The sequence below is a fragment of the Danaus plexippus genome, chromosome 14, assembly GCF_018135715.1.
Source record: "Danaus plexippus chromosome 14, MEX_DaPlex, whole genome shotgun sequence".
Taxonomy (NCBI): domain Eukaryota; kingdom Metazoa; phylum Arthropoda; class Insecta; order Lepidoptera; family Nymphalidae; genus Danaus; species Danaus plexippus.
The window spans coordinates 2,582,335-2,597,654 of NC_083546.1; positions in this window are offsets into that span (position 1 = coordinate 2,582,335).

Below are 15,320 nucleotides of genomic sequence, written 5' to 3' on the forward strand. Positions count from 1 at the left end.
GATCTACCCACGCTTTATCATATCATATATATTTGTCAAATAAATTAGACGGAGATCTATCATTGCATATCAAGTTTACATGAATTCACTTTAAAATACAAATGTCAATACTTATACGTGAATGGATATGAAAATACCTTCTCTCTTAGGCCTTTATGTTGAAAATCCTGTATACATTATGGGACCGTTCAGAAATGAGAATACTATTGAGCTGGTTAAGAATAAACAATATTTATAACGTTGTCTCCATAATCTTCTTAATAGATATGTAAGAGGTGGAAACATATCATCAGGTCAAATAAAACATTTTTCTATCCCCGTATATCTCTGATAGGAATAATCTATTGGTAATTAGGCTGTAATATATTGAACAGCCATGTTTTTTTGGGCTCATTAATGGGACATTATTCACGCTTTACGGAACTAGGCAGCACCGTTTTATTTATCCCCAATTTATCATACAGCATTGAGTGGGACCAATATATTCGAAAAACCCAGTATAGCTATCACGTATTTCTTTACGAATAAACCATACAGTGATAATTACTTTGTCGCGTTCTTGTGGTTGAACAATTAAACAATAATATAGAAAGATTAAACAATAAAAAATATGTGTTTTTTTTCCGTTGAAATCCACAAGTTCATATGATTAATGACAAAAAAGATACAAAAACAGTGCAGAAAGTTGGCAATAGGGAGAAAATGAGTGTAAGATAAAATAGTTTAGGGAAAGCTTAAACTACTTTGTTTTCATTCAGATCTCCCACGCTGTCTTTTACGAAGTGTCTGATGCCATCTTATTTAGTTCTTTGTCGCCTTATACTTTGAACCATAGAGTGTATTTTGTGATCGATTTCCTTTCAGTAAGTGCGATGAGGCTTTAGCTGTAAAGAGCTTGCGGTGTTTTCAAATCGAAATACTCGATTGGCGATGTACAAGTCACAAAAAAATATAAGACTTCCCCTTAGTTTTATTTTATGTAATAAAACTCTGGCAACCATTTTTTTATTACATAACGGATTAGGAGAAAGATTTTTAAACATTGCTATTTCTGTAAATGTACAATATAAAATGTATTGCGCTAAATGAAACTTAACTCAACATATAAAAACATATACTGTCTAAAACAGATATACCCCAATACATTTTTCTACTATATTAAACTTTCGGTACCAAGTATAGTAACCGCAGGTTTACGAGGTAAGTGCGTATTGACGGCGGAACCTACAAACAGACAAGCTTAAATGCCAGCCAATGCAAGTGTGAAATGATTTTCCCACAAACCAAGCATATTCCTACCTATTTAGCATAATATAGCATAAAATATGCTTGTGAATAATGCCGAGTCATTTCAATCTTGAGTTAGTCATGGGTGCTATTCCCACCTTAGTTATACGACCGACTTAGGATATGCTAAATATTTCGTAACGGTTGTTAAGTTTTCAACTTTTATATAATTCAATTACTACTATGTACTGAGTTTCATAATATAGACATTATCATTAAATCAGCAGTTACTGCTTTCCTTATAACCTTTATAAAATTCTATTTAAATTGGTTTTCCATTAACGTAGAATGTACCTATTGTGGTTCATTCTCCCGTATTGAGACTAAAATTTAATAGTCTATTGGATTTCCACAGAGTGGCAAACGACTGTTTAGCCAGAGTATGTTACATCACTTTTGGATCCAAGCCATAGAATGGATAAAGATCCAAATGGTTATTTAGCATTTGCGTTTTCAATAATAATTAAGCTGCTGTTCTAGAGACTATTAGTTAGTATAGTTATAATTGAATAAAGGTAGACACCAAAAATTACATTAAATTATAAATACCCAGTTGAATTAAGAATTACTGTAAAGAAAGATTAAGTAAAAGCTATCGCTTCACATCAGTATGTCTCTTATTAATTCGTCTCCATATCTAAAAACCTTAATCCTAGATTATTTGGCTGAACAGCGACGACTCATTTCATCAGCGGTCGGAAGATGGCAATTTTGGCACGGAATCGAACTGAAAGTACATCTCAAATTCTCCTACAGAACCTCAAATTGCTTACCGAAACGATGTCCATATTTCATGCGCCTTTTCTGCTTTTCGGTAACTGTTTTATGTGCTGCTGTTTTATAGGTTGAGTGGGCATTTTTAAATGTATCCATATTTAATACTACTCTGACATGAAAAAATATATATTTTTTGCAGTCAAAATAAGACTGTATAATTAAAAAAATGCATATTTACTATATTGTTCATAGATATGACTTGGTTTTTGATACTTATAAGTAATTAAATTCCATTATATTCAGACACTTCATGTGGCAGTAAATAGTGTATAGGATTTTTGTAAATTACCCAAACTTGTTATGAAGCCGTAACCATTATACGCTCATTGTATTTGATATGTAATTGTGTTCGTCTGTTGTATTCGCGGCTTTATTGCCCATATCAACTTTGGTTTGCGCTGATGCGGTTATAAAATTATTATTTGCTAGTGCATTAACTGTCAACTTTATTTTTATGACGCATACGTCTAGTTTTCAGTATGCATTAAAAGCCAATTTAAAGTTTCGCATGAGATTTTGCTATAATAATTTTACACTCCATAGCAATTCGCAGACTAATAATAAGTTATGTTAATTTTGGTAGGATTGATATAACCAGACGTAAATTAAATTATCTCAGTTTTATGTTAATGTTGTAAGCCTTCAACATTTAATAATTTCTAATCTTATTTCAAGGTGATAACGGTGTTGCCATCAATTATGAAAATTCCCTTTTTTACCGCCTTATTTTCATCATACATTATACCGAGTATTAAGCTCGTCTTTACAGTTATCAATATCGTTGACGTTAGACGACGAGTTAACGCTTTGAGTTTTTTCTCCGTGCTGGTGCATACGATTAGCAACATGCTTTAAATTTATTCGTCTTCAAGAATGTGGTCACATTGTTTTCTACTTTAAAGTTTAAAGCGAAAACGCTTTGTTTGGTGCTTTAATGATGAGAAACGTAAATATTGATGGCTCTGCGAATAGCAACGCTACTTCATTGTCAGGAGGTTCTTGTACTTTCATAGGAATTTTATTTTCAGTGTAATATATTTTTATTTAGACTTACTCATAGAAAAAATGTTATTGATTTAAAATATTCAAGGATCTCTATATGTTTGAATTTAATTATAGTAAAAAGGTTCATCTGGTAATCCGTTGCTGCTTTTAAATTTGATTTCCAGAACTTACATACACATAAGTCCGAAACAAAAAACTTGCTTTTTCTATAAAGAAAGATCTATTTGCACTAATGTGTACGATATTTGTTATAACATTATGTTATAATAAGTTCTTATTATGTCGATTCTTTATCGTTTTTACTTTACATTTATATTTGAATGAAAAATCTTCACGTGTCAAATAAAATACTATATTTACGAGATTGACACGTCGGCTCGGCTCTTGGTCTGTCTGCTGTCGGCTGTCAATAACTGTCAGTTTAAATCAATCACTTTGATATGTTCGATCTACTTTTATGTTAAGAATTTACATCTGTGTACGTAAGGGAAGGGCTTAAGGTTGAAATTAAAGCTTAATTTTTTGAGAATTATCCGTTTAAATAGTGAAGTGCCTCTGTAGATCAACCGATTGTTGTTATCGGTATTAATAACAGAAGTTACAGATTGCTTCTAAGCCTTTACTTAAGATTTCATTGTTGTTTATTTTTAAATTAAGTTGCCTTAGTCGTTTGTATGTTACTTCTATTCATATGAAGAGTCAGTTAGTATCAGAATAATATTAAAGAGATGGTAATTAATCAAACATTAAATCAACATTTAACTGACGCTTTATTTTATTTCGTAACTACGTAAAAACTTTGAAGTAGATAATTTTTCGTATCTATATATTTTTGTATTATAAGGACTTTTGTTTGTAGTTCAGTATTTAAAAGTATTTATGCTATTTCAGAAAGTAAGACTTCCGTCTTAACTTTCATAAAATAAAAATACACTTTTCCTTATTGACTTCATTTTGCAAAGTAAATACATTAGAGTCCTTTGAAAACGTCTCAAATGAGCTCTGATTCATGAATATTCTTCATTAGTCTGATCACATATACCTTATATAATATAGCCGTAAAAACGACTTTCATAATTTAAATAATAATACTTTTTTTTTCATTAATTTTTGTCATATTTCTAGAAAAAACTCACGAAGAGAAGAATTATATTTTCAAGTATTTAACATTAGTAATTTTTTGTTACTATCTAGCCATTTTTACAAAAATTTCATGAGGAGATAATATCAATTATGACACAAAATTTAAGTGGACTTAAAACAGAATATTTTTGCAAGGCATAGGTGTGTGTTATTTCGTGATATTTGACGAATTACAATAATACTTGTTTAACGCGTAGACTTTCTCAGAACAATTGCATACATTTGTAAGCGGATCCCCAAGCAAAGGCTGGGTTAACAAAAGGAAATAGTTGCGTAAATTTTTAATGTACAATTTCAGAATTTTGTTAATAATAGTATTTGAGACATTAGAATATTCATTCGAGTAGCGAGAATTTAAGATCCATTACGTATTTATCACTACTTCTCACCTCCACCGGCCACAGGTTGAGGCGGCGTTGTATAAAAAAGCACCTACCTGTCGAATAATGTCTTCCGAGAATGTGAAATTGTAAAGACAAACAAGGCAATAGTTTGTTCTAGTGACCGCTCAGACGCTCATGCGGTGGGCTGTAGTCTGTTATTTAATATCAAATGTAAACCTTAACATCTTATAAATAGAGACTACAAAAGAAATGTGATATAGGATCGGGATGGCTACTTGCTACTAATGTTAACTTGAAATATGCGTCTGTTTACTGAGACTAGGAAACGAGCTCAGGAAATTTATATGAACGTTCGTAAATGCGTCGTTTCAAGTTATTATAAGGTTTGCATTGGTTATTCAAACTATTGTTATGGGTTCTATATGTATTTATACAATTAAATTTTTAAAGAAGTTCATTGTTAAAGAAAATTATTTAAAAAAATTCACTGAAACTACAGAAAAAAAAAAACATGAATTATTTTACTATCATTCATTTATGTCTGGGAAAGGCTTTTCTGATTAGAAGTTTTGGAGATTAGTATAAACAGCTGCGAATATAAGAAATAAAACTGATTTATTAATCCCATATAAAAGTTTTAGTAAAATTCTACATACATGTCATCAAACGATTCGACTGTTATATAATATGCATAATTTGTTGCCCTTCCAAACAAATATTTGTTTAAATCTATTAAGGATCGAGTTTATAAATAAAAAAAAAAAATCTTTAGCATTACAAATCAAGATTACAAGTCTAAAAGCAGCCTGTCAGAAAGACACGTGTGTCCCTAAATATAAAAGAAAATATTTTACACATCAAAAACTTTAAACATAAAAAAAAACTCTTTGAATAATCCGCTCGTGACTCACCCAAAAATCTTTGAATTTAAACTGACCCCGTTCAATTTGCATGCAAAATGGTTTCATTGTCAGTTTGACAGTGTTCTTATCCGGTTTCATTCATGAAGATGGGTGTGTCTGAAGAAGGGTGCGTCAGAAGAAGGGATAAGGAATTGAAAAAAGCGAATCGGTCTAATATTAATAATGAGAAAGCCTATTAAGATGTATATGAGGATATTTGTTGCTCTAAATTTATCTAATTTTATACGAATACAATTGTCAGGTAATTTTTTTTGTGATTTTAGATGTACGGTTATACATATATTGAGGGCTAATCTTTAGAGACACGCTTCATATAGACAACATAGAGTAATATTCATATTAAAGGGATATTATTTTAAGTAGTAGGGACACTCAATAAAGCCATGATAAATTTCATATTAATGAAAAACTAACAAAAAATTTGAACTTATCGATTTTTTGCAGTGATTACAATTAATATGTTAATATTAATATAAATGACGTAATTTAATTTAATCCTTTAAAAGGCTGCATTTACGACAACAAAGCTTTTGGGATCGATGGGACGTGCAAATCTTTTTAGCTTCACTAAGCGGCACCTTGTAAAGTAACGTTCAGTAACGGTCTTCTAAGGATTACCGTCTTTGTAAATTTTCACACATTATATAGCTCAGCGAGTGTGCGGTCAAATAACATATTATTTGCTTTATTTTTGAACAAAAAGCTTAAATTACGTCCTGTACCTTGCATATTAACACCTCTGTTATATATATGCATATATAGGTATAATAAACTTTTATGTCATAGATATATTTCATCTATATTAAACGCTAGTACGAGTATTGACAAGAAAATGATATATATCGCGACCATTAATACAAAACGAAAAGATAAGTAAAACTAATATGAAATTCAAATATTCACCTCATAAGCTATAGTTACTCACAACAGTAGATTGCGAACAAATAAAGTCCACTCGCAAGAAAACTCTTTACAACAAGATACAATCATCTCAAGCTATAAATCTCGCAAAGGAAAACCAACAATAAGTGTATAAATAAGTATTCCTCTTATCAGATTCGTTCCCGCAGTTTTAATAAATAGCTTTTATTTCTTTAGAAGACTACTCGCGTGGTCATAAACGTTGCTATTGTGTGATAGCAGTGACTAAATAAATTTTCCTTATCCCATTATTGATGTAATAAGGTTAAAAAATTAAAACATGAAAAGTTTTATAGCTAAAAATGGGGAAGTAAATAATGATTTATGTATAAATAATACCCATGCTAAACTAAAGTATTTTTAGTATTTCCGAATAAGTAAGTCAAGCTTGTCTTCATCACGACGTCTGCATCATACATGACGCATATATATATATATATATGTGTGTGCATACAAATATATATGTATATGTGTATACGAATACAATATATATTTGCCTGAACTGTCAAATATAAATTGCCTATCGCTATATAATCTTTAGCAACTACTTTAGCTAATTAAAGATATTCTCTGGCACCAATGACATAATTCTTCGTAAGAAGATAAATTGGCCAAAGCTATTCTTAGAAAATATTCCATATTTACTTCCATAAAACCATAGCAGCGTAGGCGGTCTCAATAGTTTTATTTTCGCGAAGTGCCTAAAATACGGCGAGGATGAGAGTGTTGCCAGAAAATTGTATTGAGAAAACAGAAAGTACGGGACATGGGGTAATTGAGCATATATTTGCATTTTATTCTGTGGCATATAATATAAGTCAATGGAGTTTCATTAATGCATCACAAAATGCACGGATTGACCTGTACTGGGGTAGATAGGTCTAAGTGCCTCTTTACATAATCAGTCTCATTTTCTATGCTTATTTCTTAAAGGACAATAAAACATACAAAATCGGCGACGCTAGCTCGTTTTCGTCCTAGTTATTGTATATTTATACTGGAAAATTTGCTTAAATTTCCTAAAAATAAATTATCGTCGCGATTTTAATAACTAATTTTTTATACTAGTAATTACTAGACTAGATTATTCGTTAAAAATGATTATTATAATATTTGGATATTTCATTCTAATAAAAATTTTAATAAAAATATCCCGAATTTTAAACATATCGTGGTTTCCCGTTTACACACATTGTATATTTTTTTGAAATAAAAATTATTTTTCTGTCATAATTTTAGGTCATTGTATTTCTCTCGCAATCTGTAAACATTGATTTGTTGGTTGATACATGATATATCCATCATGGCTTGTTTCCTTAGTAATTAAGAAACGGCAGATAATTCACCTTCAATTGTAATTGAAGTGCGTTCTGAATAAAACAATAAAAGCTACAGTTACTGGAAACGACGTGATAATTTTTTGGAAAAACATGGTGGATATGTCAAATTAAACAAGTAAATCGTACACACATAAATAAGTCGCAGAAAATTGTGAATAATTCCCGTACATTATTTTTTAATAAGAAGTCAAAGTAATAAAAATATTAAAATACTCTTAAATACCACAATTATTTACTGATTTCAAAAGCTTTGAATGTGTTTGGAGGCCAGCAGCCATTAATTAGTCCGTTAAGACATAATTTGCATTTCCAATCATTATAAATTTTAGATGTATATCTTTGATCACAGTTAATATATGTTTTATTTGACATCTATGTTTATATAATAAACTGTAATGGATTCATATTTAATCATTATTATGGGTATTATATGTTGTTGTAAAAAAAGGATTGTTTAAAGCAAATTTAGAAACAATTACGGACATTTTCGACATTGAATGAGGCAGATGAGTCAGTCGTTGCGTAATCTGCCGCAGAAGTTCTATTTTGTTGTAAAATGTAATGATTTCTTACGTTATTTTCGTCACCCTTAACCTTTGCGAGCTGACAGACATGCCCACGCATTTCGTCATTTGGAAGATCGCCAGGAAATCTCTTCATTCATGTTCCATACAACAACATTATTTATTTTGTTACGTCATTTCTTATTTAAGCTAGTATCATAAATCTATAAAAATTGTTATTTGTGCTTTTTAACTTATATAAATCAATAATTCAAGTGATAATGTAGTTGATATACAGAAAGGTTGTAACTAGGCGTATGTTTTGCAGTTAATAGATAAAATTATTTTCATAGAGGAGCTGGGGCTGTGAAGCCATATTTATTTAGCTATTTATTCGGAAGCACGTTAACATTTATGTACAAAATTAGTTAATTTTATTGCTAATTGAGTAACGTAAATGTGACGTTATCAAAACTATTACCTCCGACCTTTAATAACAGCCCACGTTCTTCGATGTGGCATACAGCCAAATCGCGAAGAAAAATATTTTCATTCATTGGTTGAAATAAAAAAAAAACGTCGATTGCCAAATCAGTTCATCCCAGAGACTCTTTATTCAGTTTGAATATTAAAACAAGTTGTGGTGACATAATTCCTATAAAGATTATTTATTTATAAGGCTATGTTCTATATAGTATTATATTCAATTAAAATAAAAGTAACAATGGACTATATTTGCAAATATTATGAACGCTCCACAACACTTGAATTTCAAATGTGTTTTGCTCATGGCACGAAAGTTTGTGTTAAAAATTTATCATCTATTTTTCAACCATTTGCTAACTTAAATTTCTCTTGATACTTTAGATAAGATGCAATGCGATCTCAGTATGGAGATATGAGATAGCCATCTACGATTATTTAATATATAAGATACGTTACTTGAGTGTGTTTACGATTATTATAATTATTTTGAACTCGTCGTGTTATCAGGTTATATTCGGCCATTAAAAAAAGGAATTTCTGAGTTTCACATTTTCTTCGCCGGTTTTAATACAAGTTATTTCTTTGTATATAAAGTTTAATAACACTTAATTTATAAGATGAAATCCTCTCAAAAATAAAATTTATTAAATCTCAACCGTAAATGTAATCAACAAAATAGGAATTCTCCACGTTAAGTGCTTAAAACAGCATTCCATTTGACCTATTTTGTGTGATAAGTAAATTAGTTTAAATGATCTCAAATGTATTTAATTTAAAACCTACTACACATATCAAAGAGACACACGGCCGGGTGGGTATTTAGTGAATCGGATTGAGATAGATAAGGCCCAGTTACTTAATGAAGCAACGCAAGGCGACATCAACCGCAAATTTAATATCTACCGTCAGGTCCGAAAAACTATTGTGAATAAATCTTTTGTTTCAATATTTTTATGGACGGTTTGCTGCGCTATCAGATTTTAATGCTTCATGAAATAATATTCTCTTCAATAGTTTTATTTACTTTTGTGTTTGAAATTCTTTTGTGGTATTTAAGCTCGTTCTTTTTGCCTAAGTTATTGTCTAGTTTAAAAGTAAAATGCTCTTAAAAATAGGAATTGCTTATTGTTGAAAGCTGAACAGTTTTAAAATAAAACGGGTTTCTATTTAAGGAACTGCATCTTTATTTTTATTCATATAATTTATTTTTGTAGCCAATGCGTATTTGTCGGAAAACTTTATTTGCTTATCACCAACCGTAATATTAAAACTATTAAAATATATACCATTTCGTAAACAATCTGTTCGTACACGTTTCTTTTTAGTTTTGTTACAAGACATACTCATCATACAATGGTCATAAATATATATAACTTTAAACTGCTTAGTATTCTAAAGTTAGAATGTTCTTCTATACTTCGGCAATAACTTATTGTTTACCTTCACGATTCCATTCTAAGAACTTGTTTTTAAAAGTGATTAAACCAAAATATCACCGAAGTTTCCCGTAGACGTTAAATTTATTTACGTAAATTGATACGTACAACTCTCGTAGACGTCTGAATGTTTACGTCGCCGTCCTCCGTAGCACCGTAAACATTTCAATTTGAATACGGATGCAAAACAAAGTGATAAAAATTTCGAAAATCGCATCACACGCGTCATTAATTGGCTATTCGTTGTACCAGCATATTATTTTTACGATGTTTCAGGTAAGACCGTGTTAACATTATATTTAAATGTATATTATGTATGTAGATTATAATTTTTTTTAGAGAATTTTTTAAAAAAGTGCATTAAAAATGCGTAATTTCTTAAACCCTCTGATATATGGATATCATTTTTAACTTTGTTTTTAAAACCTATTTACGAGAAAAATCTCCAAAAAAACTATGTGCTAGTCCAAAATAGTATAAAAATATAACTTTTTAAAATATAAATAAAACACTTTTTAACATATCAATAATTTATTTGCAAATAAAACTCATTACAATAAATAAATAATAAATATTATAATTAATTTGGGTCTGTGTTAGATATTAAAAGCTTAGTTAGAGGTCTTAATGAAGATACCTCAATTGATTTGTCAATAAAGAAAAAATGAATTTTCTCAGCAGCCAAAACAGAATGCTGTAATCAAAATACTGGCAGTGATAAAAAAATATTAAAAATAAATAGTTAGTTATGAAAAATAAATTTTTACATGAGTTTTGTTTAATCTTTCTTAATATATACTACTCACCAACTAAAACATACTATCAAATTATTTTAAAGCTAACTAGCGCTTTATGAGCAAGGCTTTATAGTTTGCAACTATAAAATAAAAATGTTAAGCACAAGAGAATTTCGACTCGAACTCTGTTGCATATTTAGAACGTAGGAAAAAGTTATCGTCTAATGTCAAAGATTATTATTATTTCATTAATTAGAAAATTTTACAAACTGCCAGTATTAATTGGCATGGATATTTTTAACATCTTAAGATTTCAGAGAGTAATTTATGACTGAGATTTAGTTATGTACTGTTCTGCTACATTTTATCTACAATTCTAAGTATTTACTGACGTTAATAATTATGCTTTTATGTTAGGTTAGATGATAGTAGATAAAAAGAATTGCGGAAATGTTTAAACCCACGTGGTTAATTGAACTCGGTAAGTTATTTAAGATATAAACGGTCTGAAAAGTGACTAGAATACGTATGCGACAAAAGACTTTGTTAAATTTAATTAAATATCAACAATAATGTGGCATGATTTAACATATTAGAACATAATCTATTATATTACGAAGGGGAATGAAGCCGTATCAACTCTCACACGAAATTACCTATTAAATGTAAGTAAAAGGCGATAATAAAGGCGCGCCTTGTTATCAGACCATCGGCTTAAAACGCCAGTTAGACCTGTTTGATTGATTTTAGAGTTGGAGCGTTAAATTTTGATGTCACTAATCAATCAATTTTATATCTTTTTGGTAATGAAAATTTTGGAGAATATAAACAAATTCATTATAAATAAGAATGATATATATATATAATAATAATTTGGTATACGTAAAGCTCCCCTTTGGTTATTGTCTAAAATAATTAAAAAAGCAAGTGTGCACGCCAAGTTTTGCGCTGGTTTCACGATAATCTTAATAATATATATTCGTATATGTTCATTTAAAGCGGTTATAATTTTGTTTTGGAGAAACAAGCTTATAGTAATAAGGACTATAATATAATAACTGTAAATTATACAATTGCTTCAAAGTGGAACATTGTATTTACTGGCAGCACTTTTATAGAATATATATATTTAGCCTCCCTAAATTATTATTTTTTCTCTTAATTCACGGTATGAATGTATTTCATGTACGTAATATATTTTTGTAAATCTTTTATATGTTTGTGAAAACAAGTATGAGTAATGAGTAACTCAATATGGCGCCAGTCATGAAGCTCTCAAAATATCGGTTTTGTAATTCAATTCATATACTTCCCCTTTTTTAGGCTTCTCGTCGATACTTGGTTTAACATAATTTAAATTGCAATTTACGGACTCAATTGAATCAGACATAAATTGATTTGTGTATATTTCTTTAAAGTACTAATCACACTTCAATATATACAATTGATATAACAAGAATATGTCGACCATTTACTTAAGGTCATAATCGCTCTGTAAAATGAGATCACGAAGGAAAAGTAAAAAGAAAGAAAGAAGAAAATAATTATTGAGCATTCTTTGAATCGAATTGTGTTCTCGAAATGGCAACACAGTTACACTGCTAAATAGACCGCACACTGTTGACTTATAATACATCAATAATCATTAAAATTGGTGCCATAAATCAATCTAGTTGTAACTTGTTTATAATAACAAACTGCTTTATTGTAGCAATCAATGAAGCGATAGGAGGTAATAAACGTAGAATAAATGATACGTTTAAGCTTATACTCACAATCAATAAAGATTACTTGAAAATGAGTACGCTTTTAATAAAAGAAGCCTTACAGACAAGTTTTTTTTATCATCTAATTAACATACACGACATACAAATATATAAATGTGAGACTAAAAAATTTATAATGATCATGTACGTATTTAGATTCGTGTATATAATGCCTTACTTTTTTTTTTTGTTCTGGCAATAGTAATAACGTAACTGTTGCTATCATGGAAATGATCCAGTTTAATACATGTTATTTTTTGTGTTAATTTTGCCTTGTTTTTTTTGGCGAACGATCTTCTTTAATTATATCGAAATAGTAGTTTATTAAACTTTTTGCCATGATACTTCCTCAATTCCCAGGCCTTGATATGTAAAGATGTTCTTAGCATGAAGCTACAAATTCTGTCTTCGTTCCATCATCAACAAAAGTTGATGGAAATTAAATGGAAAATAATGTGAATTTTTCTTATGTCTATGCATATATATTTACATTACTTTAGTAATAATATGCGATCTTTATAAAAATATACGTATAAATTTTTCTGGGCTCAAAAAAATATTTTATTGCTCTTTATAACATACACGTATTTGTACAATGTATTTTAGACAGGGCAACATTATAAAAAGTAATAAGCATTGTTTATATGCTAACACTGTAAAATTTAACTAAAAAGCACTGAAAAATATTATGAAACATAATTAGTTATTTATTTTATTTACTCATACACTGAAATATTGTCATTAACTTTTCTTTGTGAAGTTTAAACTAGTCAAAGTTTATTTATTTTCTTTTGGTATAATAAAATTAAATAAGCATAATACATTAAACGTACTGCAAAGAGCGTTCGTTATTTGCAGTTCCCTATTCTTAGTTAATAAGATGCGCGGAACGCTGTCTACTAAATAATATTTCATTTCTTTACACAATGCTTAATATTTTTTACTAAACACACAACAAGAACAAAAGTCAGTTAACGTGATATATATCCTCATGTTTCTAACAAGAATCGATCATCAATTATAATTATTTTAGCATCTTAATTTGTTAGCAAATAAAACAATTGAACATACGTTATTATAAAACATATTTCTATGTATTAATATCAATATAAAAATATCAAACGTATATAATGTTTATGTTAGTTGAAATTTTATAGCCAACTCTACGTATTGTGTGACGGTCGACTGAGTAATTAGTGTGAAAAATTAATAAACAAAGCCATATAGATACATTAAGGCACTATAAAAAATATGTTACAACTGTATGGTGATATTTGTTTTAATTTAAGTGCATATACTTTGTACACATTATGTTACAAAGTACAACATTTTCTACAATACAATTATAAGACGTTTATTGGACGTGAAATAATAATTTATTATTGTAATAGATGCATCGCGGACGTTATTTTTGTATTAACGTATGAGTCCTGACGTATTTAATTATATTTTTTCTATATGTCTGTATTATGTATGGTGTATGTGGCTTGATTACCTTCCTGTACCTCGTCAAGGGAGTTGTAGAGGCATATGTTTGCAATAATTACAGAGGTGCAGTGGCATATTAGTAGTGGTAAAAACTATTTGTCAAAGTATAATGCTACTTTTCTAAATATCTTTTAAGTTTACATACTAACATATTCATCGTTGGACAGCATTTTCAGTGATTTAATGAATTTCTCAATTTAAAAAATATTATTTGAAAAGAAATGCACTTAATAACTCTTTCTTTTTATTGTAAAACCACATTGTAAACATTTATGTAATATATAATTTCTAATAAATTATTTAACGTTTTGTATTTTTGTAACATTTAATTTTTTTATAGTTAATTTAATATTCCCATTAACAAATGCAATACTTTTTCGTGAACTTGGAGGTTGTAAAATTATATTTTGGGGCCCAAAAAAAATGTTATAGCCAAAATAAGCTTAAGTGGATACACCTATTGCGTAAAAAAAATATTGAAATATCATTTATGTGATATTTTTTAATGTTCACAAATAAAGTGAAAATTAATGAACCTATGACATCAAATAAAAAAATATATTTACTTTATATATATTGTTAACAGAAAAAATATGAATGACAATGTAGATAGTGATGTCTTAAATATACGTTAATTTATACTACCAAATGTATAATTTATATGGGACAACACTAATATAGCTGTTAGCTAATTTTATAATTATGTTTTACTAGCGTAGGTGTAGTCGATGCCATCAAGAAATACCTCAAATAGTAGGATGTTTTGAGCAAATGTTGAACACTTAGAATATTTGTTTAACTTATCATAATAATGACGAATATGCCAACAAAAACAATGGTTACGTCATCTTAATCTTTATCATTGTGGGTAAAATTTTGGTGCGAAACTCTAAGTTACGAGTTATTTATAAGAAATCGTAGTAATAGTCGGTGTAATTATCAATAGTAATTCTGCAGACACGTGTCTGCACACCTTTTTGGAAGCGAGCAGATGGTGAATGCCGGCGTTTACGTATTAGCTATTATGATTTTTCTGTTTTTGTTATATTTCATTCACACGCTCTCTCCCTTTATTCCATATTATGGTATTTAGTCCTATTATAATGCTCTGCAACTGCCAGTGTGAATTGAATGATCTTTTGCGGTCGGAGCTTTTATTAAAAT